This window comes from Sceloporus undulatus, chromosome 2 (genome assembly GCF_019175285.1).
Source record: "Sceloporus undulatus isolate JIND9_A2432 ecotype Alabama chromosome 2, SceUnd_v1.1, whole genome shotgun sequence".
NCBI lineage: Eukaryota > Metazoa > Chordata > Lepidosauria > Squamata > Phrynosomatidae > Sceloporus > Sceloporus undulatus.
In genome coordinates, this window is record NC_056523.1 from 147,633,428 (window position 1) to 147,639,427 (window position 6,000).

Consider the following 6,000-nt stretch of genomic DNA (forward strand, 5'->3'; position numbering starts at 1 on the left):
AGTTCCCGTTATGTTTACCCCGATCAAATCGCTTCATGACAATTCAACCCTGTTGACGTCCACATTGCCATTTGTATCAATTTAAAATAGAGCTGCCATTTCAATCATTCTCAGTTGTTGTTTTTTTAAATGTCAATCAAATGTTGTGCATCTACATCACAGTTTGGTGATGTTTTGCTGGTCTGGTTCAACATTAAACTGCGCTGCCGTGTTCTACAATATAGAGGAATTGTAAACTGTGCAAACTGCAATAATGACTTCTGGTGTGTAAAGTTATGCCATGCCCTTCATCACCTGAGAGGATGGCAATGGCAAGCCCCTAAGAAGAAATCTTGCTGAGAAAATCCCATGATAGGTTCGCCTTGGAGGGAATCACACTCTCTCAGCCTTAGAGGATGGCAATGGCAAACCCCCTCTGAAGAAACATTGCCAGGAAAACCCCATGATAGAGTAGCTCTAGGGTCGTCATAAGTTGTAAATGAAGGCAAACAACACAGAGAGCAGTGGCAAAACCCCCAAACCTTCAGTGGCAACCACGCAAAAGCAAAAGTGCTCATAAGCTGTCAAAAATTATTTTAAGAAAATCCATTGTCTCATCATATTCCCAAGAGAAATACCCCCCCCCCCCCCCTCATTTTTGAGTGCTCTGGGAATCAGCCATCAGCAGTGCAGATGAAATAAAGGGGACAAATTCACTGGCAGAAGAGAAAAAAAGCTGGGTGGTGCTTTAAAGGGAATACTCTCTGAGGCACAGGAAATTTTTATCTGAACACCTTCCAATGCTAACATGAGGAAAATGGAGGCAGGGGAGGCCATACCAACCTCATTTATGGAGCCGGCTTCTTCACCCCACAACGGCACTTTGCAGAGAAGCCAAGACTTATGGGGTGAGTATGTCCCTCAGCACATAAGCCTTCCCTCCTGAGTGCTCCAGATGGGATCGACATTGCATTCCCGTTTGCTGCTCCTTCAAAAAAAATTTTTTTTTAATGGTTATTTTAAAAAGATATGTTGGAACCCCCATGTCCAAAAGAACTGGTTTAAGTGGGATTTGCACCACTGTCCCCCCAAATCATGCTGGGAGTAATTGGGGCGATTATAAATTCCCTGACAGTAAGGGATGTTCGACAGTAGAACACACTCCCTCAGAGAGTGGTGGAGTCTCCTTCTTTGGAGGTCTTTAAACAGAGGCCAACTGTCGGGGATGCTTTGATTGAGATTTCCAGCATGGCAGGAGGTTGGACTAGATGGCCCTTGTGGTTTCTTCCAATTCTACGATTCTATGAAACAGCCCCCCTTTGACAGAGTTTTCACACCGAGTTAAATCGTAGTGTGAATGAGCCCTTTAACTCTTATTAAAAAAAGGAAGCATCTCCTGGGGAAAGGCAAAAGTGCAATATGTCCTGGAAACACTGAACCCCCTCTACTCTCTCATTCATCCAGGCTTTTGAGTGAACATAAACAGTTATGTCTGCTGGAATTTCGGGTGTTCTTTGGTATTGTTTTCCTTTGCTTCATCATTTAGATCCTTTGTTACATGTCCCTAAGTTTTATCCTCAACTTATTCATGGGTCATATAAAAATCCACAATTTGGGCTCCAAAACCTGCCCTCAATTTACACGTGAGGATACATGATGTCAACTTCTATTTTCATATATACAGTATATTCTTTGAACCATGGCTGTTTGTGTCTCCAAATGTCTACCAACCCCTTGGAAGTAAACAATGATAAATATCTCTGTGAAGTTTAGATTCCTCCCCCCCTCCCCCAGAGACCCTATTTATTTTAATCTCAAAATGGTTCTAGCTTCATGCCTGATTAGGAGCTTAAATGGATATCCTATGCATATTGTATGCCTTTCACTCTCAGAATCCTGGTGACTGGTTTAAATCCTTTTTATTTAGCCAGCATGCTTTGGGCTATATCTTGAAACATTAAGATTCTTGATCTCTTGAAATCTAAGCTGGGATGACTATTTAGGGCTCTCATTACCTGAGACTTGAGAAGCTAGCAAATTTCAGCAGTACACTTTTTGCACATCATCAGGTTTGTTAGGTTTGAGGCTGCCACTGCAATGGATTCCCTTAATGGCAATTGAGGTAAGTTGGAGATTGGGGCACAGATTGTACAGCTAGGTAATTATTACCTTTGTAAGGTCTCCTTCTGTATCCTACTATAGGATCCCTACCAGCCTTAAATTATTGGTTTTTTTACTGCAGTCCCCCAAGGCCTGCACTGTTCTGCAGATCAGTGGTGGACACTTGCAGTTCTTATACCTTTGTAACATTTGAAATGCCTAGCTGTAACACTTTATTGGTGGCGTCTTCTAATTTAAAGAATTTAGTTGCTATTGATGACAGCTTCTGGTCAAGTGGATCTAGTACATCCATCCAGTCTTCTTTTTGTTCTCTACAGAGTTGTCTAATAAACACTTTAACCTGAGTTTCTGGGATAGGGTTTCCTCACATTTCACCTATAAGAATTTGGTGCTACATTAAGAGGTTTCAACCCATCACTCTCTCCACTTGGTAACACTTGCTCTTGAGTGGGTGGAAAAAGATTTAAGTCTCTTTCCTGATTCTCACTTAATGTTCTTTTCATTCCTTAAGAATATTGTAGAGGTTTCAATCTGATTTTTGCCAGTTAAATAGGCTTTAAGTAGTGAAAAGTGGTGAGTTGTGTATGGAGGCAAAGAATTATGCCACCATTAATCTCCACAGTTGGCCACCCCCTTACTCAGCTATAAACTGTTAGCATTCAGTTTAATGTTCCTTTCCTGGAATCTTTGGAGAAGCTGCTGTAGTTTGCTATCATGGGTTTGCTATTATGTCATCTCTTTCATCAAATATCATTAGCCATGATTTTAATATCTGGATGCCTTTCTAATACCAGGCTCCACTTTCTCCGGAAAACATCAGGAGCAGGGCTAATCCCCATATTAGTTTACCTAGCAGTATTGACTGAACAGGGCTCAGTTCCTTAGATAGGAATAACTAGAAATTTAGGGGTTAAACAAACTGCTCTTTTGGAGCAGCCGGCCACCACCCTTTTCCTCCCCAGATCAGAGTCACAGCACCTACATGCCATGTCCTGATCTGGCCTTTCCCTGGTGCAAAAAGAAGCTGCAGAAAGTCGCTTCTTTTTGAGCTGGGGAAAAGGCGCCTTTGCTGCCATAGTGGCACTTTCCAGCATTCCTTTTGGCATGCATCATCTATATGCAGCACCAATGGAGCGATGTGATGCCGCCCGCTTTGTGGTCGGGCGTATGTCATGACGCCGGTGTCAGGGCAGCACTAGGGCATGCGTCGTGTGGATGCCATGCCCCCACTCTGCCCCGAGCCTGGCGTTTAGTGCCAGTCTGTTGAGATCATTAATGTGTTTTTGTAGTACAAGGTTTATACACATAGTGTGGGTCCTACTTCTGGGGGATACATAATACTGTAAAATGAATGAATGATTTAGCACAAAATGGGGTCTTCACAGTATTAGCACTCCAGCAGATGTGTTTTCTCCATTGGGAAACCAATAGTGTCAGAGGGTTTTCTGCAGACAGCGAAGTCAGCTCTCTGACTCAGTACCAGCAAAAGTCACACAGATTTCATTAGCCCCATTGTCTTGTATAGTTGGAAGAAGGGCTACGGAGGAGATGGATCCATAACCTCTGCCCATGCTTTCCTGGGGCCTCCTGGCCTCCACTGAAACATATCATCAAAATGTTACTGCTTATGAACTGTCTACTTTATTGTAATTCTGTGCCTTCAAGTAGAAACTGACCTGTGGTGACTTACCAGTAATCATAGGGTTTTCTTGACAAAATTAATTCAGAGGAAATTTGCCATTACTTTCTTTTAAGTTTGAGAGAGTGTGACTTCCCCAAAGTCAACCTGTAGGTTTCCACAGCTGAGCAGGCATTCAGACCCTAGTCCCCCAGAATCTTAGTCAAATACCCAAAGGGGATCTCCCAAGTACCTACTTATGTATCCTAAGGCCCTGTATAGGCTGGAATCATACAGCCCTCCAAATATCATTGTACTGCAATTCTCAACTTTGCTAATTATTCGCTATGCTGACTGAAAGGATCTACAGTCTGGCAATATCTGGAAGGCGCAATAATTCCCACTCTGCACTAAGGTTATCATCTGAATCCCTCCTTCAGGTTCTCCTGCCAAATGAGATGGCTACAAGAGAGGCAGGTGGCTTCAGGAGAAAGGACCTTTTTAATGGTGGCACTCCTTCTGGGAAATGCAACCTCCCCCCCGCCAAATCATTAAAATGGAAACTACATAATGGCCTTTTTGACACCAGGCTACATCTGAGTATTATAACAAATTTGTTTATGCTTCTACCTCTCTGTACTTTTTAAATGCTGCTGTTTTTTTTAAATTTGGTTTCAGATGCCAAAATGTTTTATTCTCTGCTTCTGGCTTTATCTTAGCTTTATATTCTGCTTTCTCAAGACATTGTTTCATTGTATTGTTATTGTACTAATGCATTTTATATTTTAACAGACTGTACACTACCAAGAAAACTCTAGTTAGCAGTTGGTTTAAAAATGAAATGAAGAAAGAATACCTAAATACTTACAAATCTTATAATAGGTTTCCTACCACACTGATAGCTCTGTTTACAGAGCCTTAGAATAAAAAAATACAGACCTGGAAGGAATCCTATGGAACCATCTTGAGCAAACCCACAAGAGGCAACTTAAGGAAGGAAAAACAATGTGGAGTTCCACAGAGGAAGGAACAATTTATATAGAGAATAACTAAGATGGAATATGATAAATAAAACCAGGCAGTGGGTGGATGCACATGGCGAAAGCATACACATGACGGGCTCACACAGGGACGTAGCCAAGGGGGGGTTCTTGGGGTCCGGACCCCCCCCTTCCGTTAGATAAAATGAATGGTGTGTGCTGCTGCGCCGCCGCACCCAAGCCCCATTATAATGGTGGCACTTAGTCTGGAACCCCCCCCCCTTTCCTAAAATCCTAGCTACATCCCTGGCTCACATGATGAAGACTGACACACTTCTTTTCCCCATCAATTTTGAATCATAAGTGAAACTGTTGATTCTTTGATTCTATATAATAGGATTTATTTATTTATATACTGCCCAATGTGGTCTGTTCTGAAAAAATATCCTGTAGAAATATCTGAATACAAAATGCATAGTTCTTTTGCAATGGTTTGATACATTTCAAAATCTATTTTGTGTTGAAGTTTTCTTTGCTTTGCAACGGCAAGGAATAGAGGCAAAAGTGAATTCTGTGCCTCGCAAAGTCACGTGCTCTAAAATGTTCTTCAAACCAATCTCTCTCTCTCTCTCTCTCTCTCTCTCTCTCTCTCTCTCTCTCTCGCACACACACACACACACATATACAGGTGATGGCCAGCATATGCACACATATGAGTTGCTGAGGCTCATCATCCGAACTTGCAGACACTGATAGACTGTTATTTCAATTTTGATTTGCTTGGGCATTTTATATGATCTGCAGAATCAATTACCGGTACTACTTTAACATGTGAGGATATATATTGGCAGCTAGGCAGGGAGTAATCAACAGCTAGTGACAGCTTTCATTAGCCCCTGTAATAGCATATAGGGTAGCTGTGATGAAGTGTCAGATTTCTAGCTTTATTTGTATAAGCAAGCGGCAATAACTGGCTCATTTGCTCTATCCCTAGCAATGTTTTGTGCAGATTTAGTACCCTCAAACATCACACTAAATATCAGAGCTGGAAAATAATTCCAGCTCAAAAAGCTCATTGTCCATTACAGCTATGAAATATGTTTTTCTTTTCCATGAGATGATGGTTGTCACATACTGGATGGGCACCAATCACCTTATTCTTCAAGATCAAGGCTTAAACTCATTAGTAGCACAGGCCCCATTCTTAAGAGACCTTTAAAAAAAACATAAACTTTTCTGGCCTCAGATGGTGGCATTGTGTTTAAATGGTAACTCATGCTCCACAGAGGTTTCTGGGGTGCA